Source organism: Anas platyrhynchos, chromosome 1 (assembly GCF_047663525.1).
Source record: "Anas platyrhynchos isolate ZD024472 breed Pekin duck chromosome 1, IASCAAS_PekinDuck_T2T, whole genome shotgun sequence".
NCBI lineage: Eukaryota > Metazoa > Chordata > Aves > Anseriformes > Anatidae > Anas > Anas platyrhynchos.
Genome location: NC_092587.1, coordinates 8624295 through 8635538, shown reverse-complemented (window position 1 = coordinate 8635538; position 11244 = coordinate 8624295). Strand labels below are relative to the sequence as shown.

At 37.0% G+C, this 11244-nt stretch overlaps 1 long non-coding RNA gene across 1 annotated transcript; it reads left to right on the top strand.

The window, feature by feature from the left end:
- The first annotated feature begins 428 nt into the window (after positions 1 to 428).
- On the top strand, positions 429 to 8993 carry LOC106020136 (uncharacterized). The gene is made up of 3 exons (XR_001195535.5): positions 429 to 604; positions 5854 to 5905; positions 8722 to 8993. It is a non-coding gene; the product is annotated as an uncharacterized lncRNA (long non-coding RNA).
- Positions 8994 to 11244: the final 2251 nt, after the last annotated feature.

Genomic DNA, 11244 nt, shown 5'->3' with positions numbered 1-11244 from the left:
AAAACAAAGATCCAGGAAAAAAAAAAAATAATAATCCTTCAATTTTTTTTTTATTTTTTTTTTTGAGGCATATGCAAGTATGTTTCTCATTCCAGTTTGAAATTATATTCTACATTTCAAAAGCTGAATTAAATTTAGAGAAAAAGCAGGCTTTGAAAAGGGTTCAATAGCTAAAACAAACCTTCCTGGGTGCCCCACAGTAGAAGTTTTTGATCTGGGTATTTTTCCTGTTTAACCTAAAATTCTGATCCTGAACACATATTTTTTCTTCATTTTTATGTTTGGATACTAACACTTAGACCCCAGGGTTAGTTTGGCTCCAGTGACTTGGAGCCTCTTCAGCTGTGCACAGTGAGAATCAGTAAATACCTAGGAGTATTTCAGCTGGGAGGATTACAGTCATACCAGTGTTTCCCAGAGCAGCTGCTACAAGAAGCTTGCTTAATACCTGCTGCCTGTAAAAAGAATTAAGCAGTAAGTGAGGGCTTGCCACAGGATCTGTGTCCAGGTTTACTGAGCAAGCCTGGGGAAGCAAGAGCACAGACATTTTGCTTACTCCAAGAACATATATGACCCTTGGTTGCAGTTGGGTATGTTTGTCAAGGTAGGTGTTTAATGGATTGGAAGAGGAAAGGAGAAGAAAACCTGCTCACGCTACTGGTGATTCTGTAACCTGTACGTGAACTTTTAAAATTAAGTGGCTTTGTTCGTAAACCTTGGTTATCTGGCATAGAACTGCTTCATCACTAATGCCAAAAAAACCCACGTGATTTAAAAAAAAAAAAAAAAAAAAGCAGGCAGTCTCCATAACTCCTTGCAGCCTTTAAATACACTAACCCAAGAAACAAATATATTAATGTGTTGTTAAAGCTCATATTACCCAAAATTTGTTTTCAAAGGCCCAATTTTTGAATAGCAAGCCTTAAGGGTCTTTTTCGTCAAACTTTTTTGGAGGGATAAAATAAAAACAGGTCTTATGTGTAGAAAGCAAATACCAAGCAGGGTTGTTTCACAAAAAGCTAAGTAGTTGGTTTTAATAAAATCCTTCAGTGTTTGTTTTCAACTTAGAAATCACAACAGGCCAGTTTTAAAAGTCAGACTGCTTTCCTGATAGAAATAAAAGGTAGATTAAATTCATGGTACAAATTTAATGTCCTCTTTGAGATAAAGTAAAAGCATAGTTTAGACTCAAAGTACAGTTACAATAATCTCTGTGTTTTGAGATGGAAACAAAAAAATGAATTCCACCTGGCTGAGTGTGTGGAACAGCTGTGTGGTCTGGTGGTGGCCCAGATTCAACTCTTTTGAATACTTGTCCAAGGTAATCTAATCTGTGTGTCCAGTCTTCCAGTTTAGAGGAAGATCTAATACCAATTCCGTGAAAATTGTTGAGAAAGTAAATACAGAGAAAGACTGAGATAAGGAAGATATTGTATAATTCCTAGTTCTTACATCTAATGATGGAATTACAATGCTTCATTAGATATAGATAATGCACTTTTCAAACAACAGTCTTGCAGTCCTCTGCTGTAGCACCTCACACGTTATGGTTTTTATCTCTCTTCTCATATAGGAAACAAGAAAAAATTTAAGATTTAGAGCAAGTGATGCCCTTATCTTACCTTGACCCAGCACTGTATCACAAGAAGGCTTCCACTGTCTCCTTCTGTCAGAGTCCTGTACATAATCACATGTGAGAGTCTCTGTACTTTGTAGAAGCTCCCAGGTCCAATGAAAAGAGCCTGAGGGATTATTTCTTAGGCTCTTTTTACTAGACAGTTATAGTGCAGTATTTTGAGCAAGTCTTTGTAGAACCGTTCTCAGGTTCTATAGGTTCTAAGGGAACCTCCCAAGCTGTCACTGAATCAGAGAAGTAAAACATCATGCTACCTCCCATCTTCAAATGCCAACCTGAGGGCTAACTTATTTACTTTGTTGGTGAAAGGGACCAGGGTGTATTTTTAAGAGAGTTAAATACAGCTACAATATGTTTAGGACATTCTCAGAATCTTACTAGCTCATCTTGTGAAAATCATCAAAATACTGCATAGAAAAACTCTGCACTTTCATAGAATCCTAGAATGGCTTGGGTTGGAAGGGACTTTAAAGATCATCTTGCTCCAACCCCGCTGCCATGGGCACAGATGTGAACACTTTGTTCTCAAACAACGGAACACTTTGTAAAAGTGTTTTGTTTTTTTTTTTTTTAAAGTATGTTTTTGTGTTTGGTTGGTTGCTTTTCACATTTCATAAGGTCTAATTGACATTAAAGCTTACTTTACACAGTAAATTTTCAGTGTTAACTGAGTGGCTTCTTACCTGTGAGTCTTATCATATTATCTTAAATCTTACCATAGTTGAAATATTTATTGAAAATTGCACTTCCATGCTTTGTGTTCATATAAGAGCCACTTCCATTAAAAGAAGATAAAATATAAGACCCCAGCTTTCATTGTGACAGAGAAAAGCTTAGAAATGCAAACTACAGTAATTTAAAAAGTAGAAAGCAAATAAAACCTAACTGCAGACCCTGTTAGGAAACTGTGTATTTCAAATCTCTCACATAGGCCAGTGCATAATTTTTCAAGTGTTTGGGAATGATATAGATTAATTCTGCCTACAGAATTCCTACTAATATTATTCATTTCAAGTTTCTTTTAGAATTCCTGAGGGATATCTTCTCATCCTTGCAATTTATTTCTGTTCATTGTAATCCTTTCTGCTGTGTCTATAACACTTGACTGAGTAAATGAGAGATGAAAACTCTGAATAAAGCTTTACACTGATGACATTACAATACCACTTCAATTAAATTCAAATATTCAAACCAAAAACATCGTAAATAGAGAAAGATTTAGACACAGTCAATAAGAAATTGTAAGGGAAATTCATTTTCATTATGCGTAGAGGTGTCTGACATTTTCTCTATATGTATTCTGAAAGGGTCTTTCCATTGGTTCCTTAAATTCACATCCAAAATGTATATTGGCTGTTTAATCTTGTTACTTGAAGGTTATGTCTTCTATTAATATCAGTTAGAAAAACTAAATTGTAAAGTGTGACTTCAAAGCAGAAAAACTGTGTAAACACCAATAATCAAGAGTCACTGCAGACAAGTACTTAGGTAGATGAACATTTCCTACAAATGGAGGAAACAGCTCATTTGGTAGTTGAATTTGCATACTAATTATATAATGCCTGGTAATTTTGTCTGCAATTAGAGTTAACAGTGAAGCTTATGCCTTTTTCACCTCAAGAGTGAATGGAACTAAAAAGAGAAACCTATGCCAGTCTTGAAATGAGCATCCTTTTCTAAAACACATTGTTTCCAGATGCAACGTTTTCTTTACTACTTTCATTTAGTACTTCTGACTGAGTTGTTTGCTAAATCAATTCTTCTCCCTCATGATTCATCAGCATTGCTGCAAAATATGGTCTGTAATTCAATTTGTGGATAGTCCAATTTTTATTTATTTATTTATTTATTTTGTAAGACTAAGTAAAGAGTAGGACTTTATATACATACACAACATTCCACGTTTTTCTGAAATAAGGAGTCACATTTCTTTAATGGAGGGATGATGTTTGACCTATGTGATCATATGATTCAGAAGCATTTTCATTATAAAAACTGAATTATGGAAATAAAAGAATGTCTACATCTGTACATGACAGAGAGCTGAAAACTTATATGGCTAATTTATTTGTTATAAACAATATGGTATGTTGTTAAATTCTAAAGCCTCTACTTGTCTAAGTAGCTTATGCTCCCAATTGCATTTGAATGATTAGTTTATGACACGTAAAGTGTCCTATTGATTTTCTTATGTTTGCAGAATGATGGCATTTCAGAGTGGATATCTGTTTCAAGCGTGTCGGTTTAACTTGCAAAAATTTTTATTGCTATACAACACTCCATAGTGAAAGACATGTATCAGTTCCCTTGGCATACAAAGCTGGATTGTGGTCTGCGTTCTAAACATTTATTTTCTTTAATAGGATTTTACCATACTTAAAACTCATTTATTAAGCAAAAAAAATATACTGAGATAACTAAAGAATATGTGTGAGAAGGGGAGAAAAGATAATTGATTTGGATTTAAAGCTCTTTAAGTGAATTTATTTTAAAATTACAGGATTTTGAGTCTGAGCAGGTCCTTTTTAAACGGCAAAGATTTGTTTGTTTGTTTGTTTTTTCAAATTATTTTGTAATACTAAATGTCCTTCAATTTACCATGACAAGAAGCAAATAAAAACTGTCTGATGTTCTCAAGAACTTAATCTAACTGGACAGAATGAGGTACAAATACAACAATATCTTTTTACCAGGAAATATATTGTGTTTTATAGTCTTATTTTTCAAAAATGATTAAGTAAAGCATTCAAACTGGTATCTAGTCTAGGAGACAGGTTTTTTTTATTTATTTATTTCACAGATGTTAGGAATTCTCTGGACAATGCATTTTCCATTTTGTGGGTTTAGCCATTAGAACTATCTGGAGATTTTTGGTGCCATCTCTTAGATATCTGATCTGGATGAGGGGATCAAGTGCACCCTCAGTAACTTCACAGATGACACCAAGTTTGGTGTATGTGTCGATCTGCTCAAGGGTAAGAAGGCTCTGCAGGAGGATCTGGATAGGTTGGACTGATGGGCTAAGGCAAACTGTATGAAGTTCAACGAGGCCAAGTGCCGGGTCCTGCACCTGGGATGCAACAACTCCAAGCAGCACTATAGGCTGGGAGATGAGTGATTAGCAAGCTGCCTGGCAGAGAAAGACCTGGGTTGAATATGAGTATGAATATGACCTGGGTATGAATATGAATATGATGCTGAATATGAGCCAGCAGTGTGCTCAGGTGGCCAAGAAGGGCAACGGCATCCTGGCTTGTATAAGAAGCAGTATGGCCAGCAGGGCTAGGGAAGTGATTGTCCCCCTGTACTCGGCTCTGGTGAGGCCTCACCTCGAGTACTGTGTTCAGTTTTGGGCCCCTCGCTACAAGAAGGGCATTGAGGTGCTTGAGCGAGTCCAGAGAAGGGCAACAAAGCTGGTGAGGGCTCTGGAGAATAAGTCCTATGAGGAGAGGCTGGGGGAGCTGGGATTGTTCAGCCTGGAGAAAAGGAGGCTCAGGGGCGACTTTATCACTCTCTATAGGTACATTAAAGGAGTCTGTAGCGAGGTGGGGGTTGGTCTATTCTTCCACATGCCTAGTGACAGGATGAGGGGAAATGGGCTAAAGTTGCTCCAGGGATGGTTTAGGTTGGATATTAGGAAGAATTTCTCTACTGAGAGGGTTGTTAGGCATTGGAATAGGCTGCCCGGGGAAGTGGTTGAGTCACCATCCCTGGAGGTCTTTAAAAGACGTTTAGATGTAGAGTTTAGTGATATGGTTTAGTGGAGTTAGTGTTAGGACAGAGGTTGGACTCGGTGATCTTGGAGGTCTCTTCCAACCTAGATGATTCTGTGATTCTGTGTTGGTATTGATTTTCCAGGTCAGTGCTCACCACTTTTTCAAATATGAACTCTATTTATATTACACAAACTGGATTTAAACCTACTTCTTTCTTATCTTGACTTTATGATTAGCAGCACTCTCTACCCTAGGACAGCTCTTCTGAAGATAACAAGGATACTGCTGATGGCCTTTTATATATATATAAATATATATACACTAAAATTTTTAAGGAACCCAAGAACTACTTTAATTTTCACCTCTTGTGAAAAAAAGAGGTTACAAAACACCAACAGATGCCAAAGATCATCAGCTCATGGACAAAGACTGCTGCTGACTTTATCTCTCTAGCCTTGAGGGTAAGTGTTTGCTTGTTTGTTTGTTTGTTTTTTCTGAAAGGTTACACTGTCTGGTCTCCTGATGCTACTGATGCTTCATTGAAGAATAAGAGGTAAGTAGACTGAAGAGCTCAAAAAGAAGGTTAATGCTGAGGAGGAACAAGGAAAGATGATCTGTACTCTGAAGCCTCAACCATCTCATACTTCTTTCAAGGGTTTCATCCACTCATCTTGGCAAAGCTGAAAGGATATAAAAGGGCAGCAGTCATTACATATTTGTACTGTTTCTTTGAGGTTTTGGTTTTGTTTTCTTTGTATGCATCAAGCACTAGTCTCTGGATGAGAAAAGGCTACATGGACCTCTTGTCTGATCCGTAATGCTAACTTCACACCCTGATTTGTCATGTTCAACATGCTGTGTCATTTGATATCTGTGGAGAAGTAGGGTCATTCTTGCCAGATGGAGAGCCAGACAACAGTAATTTTTATTTATTTTTTTTTTAATACTTTTCTAACAGCGTGTCATATACTCAACAGCCATCAACAACATAGCTCCAGAAACAAATGTAACTGCATCAGTTTATATCAGCACAGGATTTTTTATATTTTATTTTTTTTTTATAATTCAGATATTATTACTCTGACAGAGAGTATCAAAACATGGCTTGTTATTCCCATATTTTTTGTTTGTTTGCTTATTTTTATTTTATCAAGCACACAAAGTAAAATCATGTTTACAAAACAAGTTATACCTTCTAACCTCATTGCAATATGCATAAACCACAGATTGCAATTATACATGAGAAAAGTCCCATTTTGCCACTTGACATTGGGTTTCAAAGTTATGCATAACCATTCATTCACAGGGCTTATACAAGCTTGCATTGATGGATGAAACTCATACTCACTATGGGTATGGGAAAAACTCTTTATGTAATCCTCATAAATCCTGTAGTGCTGTAAGAGGGGTTTCAATTGAGGCACTCCAAGAGAAAAAGAAATACCAGATTCCAACCTAATGTGTTCATTACTTCACTTTGTATCATCATTATCTCAAGTTAAAAAATAAGGTAGGTAAGTTAGGATTAGAGGAATGTGAAGTTAATTTTGATATTAAATGATTATCTCTGGAGATCTAAGTCCTAACAAGAGTCGCACATATTTAGTTATTTTTTGAATTGTCCACTTGACAAAACCATGACCAGAAGGTGTACAACTGGTTCTTTCTCTTCAAGGAAAGGTCAAGGTCTGGACTTAGTAGAGATCCTGTAGTTCAGGTCTGAGATATGCTGGAAGGTTTGGAGGGAGGAATCCAGCAATGCTTCCTCCCATGCCATGCCCTCCTTAAGCAAATGCATCTCCATGGGGGTAGTGAGGAGAAAAGCTGGAAGAGCACCAGGAAGTATTTACACAACTGGAACCATTCCATCTTCAGTCAAGTGAAGCAAATAGCTGTAAAAGTGTTCTCTATTTCAGCTGTCCAAAAATAACACATCAAAGTGGACATCATGACAAGTCAGTTGCCGTGAGCACGAGTGTCTAACTGGGAAAACACCCACATACATAGGATTTGCTGGACAAAAGTTCAATCCCTACTTCTTATTAATACAAGTATTGCTGTCACTCAGCTTTAAAAGCAACCTAGGAGTTTTAGGGGAAGTATGTATAGACACTGAATAGGTCCATCTCTGAGATGAGACAGAAAAGAAACAAATACAATATCCAGCTTAGACAGAGGTGGGATATCTTGTTTCCTCACATCAGGCTCCACAGACACTGGTTCCACTTGACTAACTCTTAAAGTCTGTGTACCTAACCCTTCTAAGAACACAGTGTTTGTTTCTCAAAGAGTCCTCTCTGATAGAGATAGATAACTCTTGTAGTTAATTCTACTAGCAACTCCAGAAACTTGTATGAAAAAGTCCTCTAGAGTACTCTGAGTTTTCTAAGTTCCCTTATCCACTGTTGCACAGTTTAGAACATGAGTAATAACTTCCTCCTACTGCTTAACTAACTGTGAAATCTACAGGTAACCAAGAAGAATTTGACCAAATTAATTGGGCAATCGAGTCCTGCTTTTACGCATTTTTAAAGCTCTATCAAATGAAAGAGGTCATTTTCTTTGTGGATGCTTCTGCATGTTCTTTTTGTTTTAGAAATGAACTAATGACTCTTTTTTCTTCATTTGAATAAGGAATGAGCATGAATTCATATAACAACACAGCCACTCATTGCCAAATGCAATAAAACCTTACAACAGCAAAATAAGTGATTATCCATAAGTCATAATTTAGCTCTGCTGTCTTTCCTCCTCCTGACCAGGATTCCTTCTATCTGCATTGCCTCCAGCCTTCCTCTCCACCTCTCATAAGAAAAAGAATCAGAAAACAGATTCTTAAGCCATGACCATGGCTTTCCTCAGGCATTTTTGGACTTGGATCTTTCTGAAGAATACAACACTTTGCCTCTACTTTACGGAAGTAGAGGTTTCATTTCAAAGTCCAATGATCTAACCTGGAATACGTTCACCTAAAAATCAGGCTTTGCAGTAACCTCATACAACAATTTTATGAACCAGCCAAGATAGATCAAGACAGTTATTTTTTGGAAAACACAATCTTCTGCTATGTTTCTCTGGGATGTGGTCTCCAAAATAAGCAGTTCAAGTATTTAAGCTGGGAACACCTAGTGTAGATCATTTTTCTAGTTCAGCTGGGGTTAAGATACTGTCTAAGAGAATTCAAAGTTCAACATTCAATTTTAGCTTTAGGAAACATTATATTATGGGAGTAGTGGTTCTTCAAATAAAATATAGCACAGAAGATGCAGTGTGGATCACAGTGTTACTGTGATATTGTGATATCATCAGACAGTAAAAACAAGAGCTTCCAACCAATAAATATTGTGTCATTATCTGATTGTTTTTCAGATTTCTACATTCTTGAACATCCAGAAAATCCTTCCAGAAACAGAACAGAAAAATTCCAGAACATCCAGAAAATAATTCTCATCAGGAATTATTGTTTTACAGTATCAGGATGCCCATACATCAAATGCCTATGTGCAATACAAATGAGAAGATGCTAGTCATTTTGGGAATAAATAAATAGCAAAAAAAAAAAAATGATGTGTATACATAGTAATGAGACCCTGGACTGTGTAATACGTTTGATGGGCTTGAAAAGCTTGGATTAGGTTATGTCAGATTAAATCTAGAAAAAAAGATTTACAGTAAAAGTGTTTTTTTGTTTGTTTGTTTGTTTGTTTTTTGACAAGTGTTAATTCTCACATGTGTCCAGAAAATTTTACAAGATTGGAAGGGAAAGGGCTAGTTTCTTCCTTAAAGAGAAATAGCAACAATGTCTCTTCTTTTGCTCAGTCATCATAGATTTCATTCAGAATTCAGAAAATGCAGCATCAAATTTTGTTTCTAAGAACAAAAGTAATTAAAATATTTCACTTCCCACTGTAGTCCTCTCAATATTTAGTAAGCCACATTATGATTTCAAGTGATTAGTTTAGCAGTCCTAGAATGTCAGAAATCTTGAAGATGGCCTCCAGTTTCTCCCTTGAGGATGTTAAGGTAAATATACATTGTCTATACTAAAACCTTAGCACTAGTTATTCTACCCACTTTTTTTGAGACATTCAACCAGGAAGTGACAAACATGCTCTAACTTCTGCTCTTGTGAATGTTTATTTATAGAAAGTGGAATAATGCTTCCATGAATCTTTACTTATTACATTCTTCTAGGGGGAATGAAGTAGGTTCAAATGTCTTCAGGCAGAGCAACGCATTCAACCAGAACCTGACCCTGACCCTGACCTGAAAAAACCTTTGAATCCTGCTCAAGTGTTTGATAGCCTATCCTGACAGGCTATTGAATCAGAAGGAAGAACAATCACTTTTCCAGTAGTACCTTTTTACAGAAAGACCCTAAATCTATTTTCTTCTAGATTGGGATGTTGAATGAAAGAACAGGTTTTCATTTGTTTGTCTTTTCAGATATGAAATTATTTTCCTCCTGTACATAGTTATATGTACATATATACACATATGTACATAGATATGTGTATATCTCTCTTCTCCTTTTCCCTTTTCACTCATTTAGATCCAGTTGTGGAACTAAAGTAAATAAATTACAGCTCTATTATTTTCACAGTCTTCTCACAATCTATACCAGCTGTCTAATCGTTATCAAGTGTTTTGTGGGCCTCACTGTTGATACGACTGCAGGAAAGACTAGAGGAAGGAAAGGAAAAAGACTACATGGTATTTACAGCTGTGTCCATCAACACACAAGGGTGGCACAGAGCATTGCTTCAGGCTATGTCACTTGGGACTGGAGTGATAGGTAACAGAAACCCAAACTATGTAGGGGTAGAGCTGATTCTTTGACAGCATAAAAGAGATAACAGACACAGGATGAGCTGTTGGTGCTCAGTTTTGATAGATCTAAAGGAGGCTCATCCATGGATGCCAAGGTGTGTCTCTCAGTAAAATCAGCTTCAATATAAGGGCATGTAGGAATGTTTTTTTTTGTCCATCACACATAAACAGAACTCCAGAGAAACAGTCTAGCACCTCTGAAGAGTCTGCATTATTCAAGAATAATATGTGATATGTTTTACTCGTTTGGATGCATTTGGGTACTTCTGTAACTCAATTCCCCTCCTGTTTTTATGTAACATTTACTGGCTATTTTCCTTTTCCAAACACCAGAAAAATTCATATGAGAAAGCCAGCCAGTTTTTCTCTATTGAAAAAGAATCAGGATAGTAATAACCATAAGAATTCTGTAAAATAGTCAGCCAAAATGTCCATTAACAATCAGTTAAAAACTGTCCTCTCATTAAAAAAAAAAAAAAAGCATATATTCTGTTCACAAGAGACAACACACCATATATTACTATGGCATCAAGAGCTTCAGAAGTGCTAAATTAGAATAGTTTGTGATATTAGCTTATGATATTAGAATATGAGATATTAGAATAGCTTGTGCTCAGGTGGCCAAGAAGGCCAATGGCATCCTGGCTTGCATAAAAAGCAGTGTGGCCAGCAGGTCTAGGGAAGTAATTATCCCCCTGTACTCGGCTCTGGTGAGGCTGCACCTTGAGTACTGTGTTCAGTTTTGGGCCCCTTGCTCGCTACATGGAGGTACTCAAAAGAGTCCAGAGAAAGGTGATGAAGCTGGTGAGGGGTCTGGAGAACAAGTCCTACGAGGAGAGGCTGAGGGATCTGGGATTGTTCAGCCTGGAGAAAGGAGGCTAAGAGGCGACCTTATCACTTTCTATAGGTACATTAAAGGAGTCTGTAGCAAGGTGGGGGTTGGTCTATTCTCCCATGTGCCTGGTGACAGGATGAGGGGGAATGGGCTTAAGTTGCGCCAGGGTTGTTTTAGGTTGGATGTTAGGAAGAACTTTACTGAGAGGGTTGTTTGGCATTGGAATA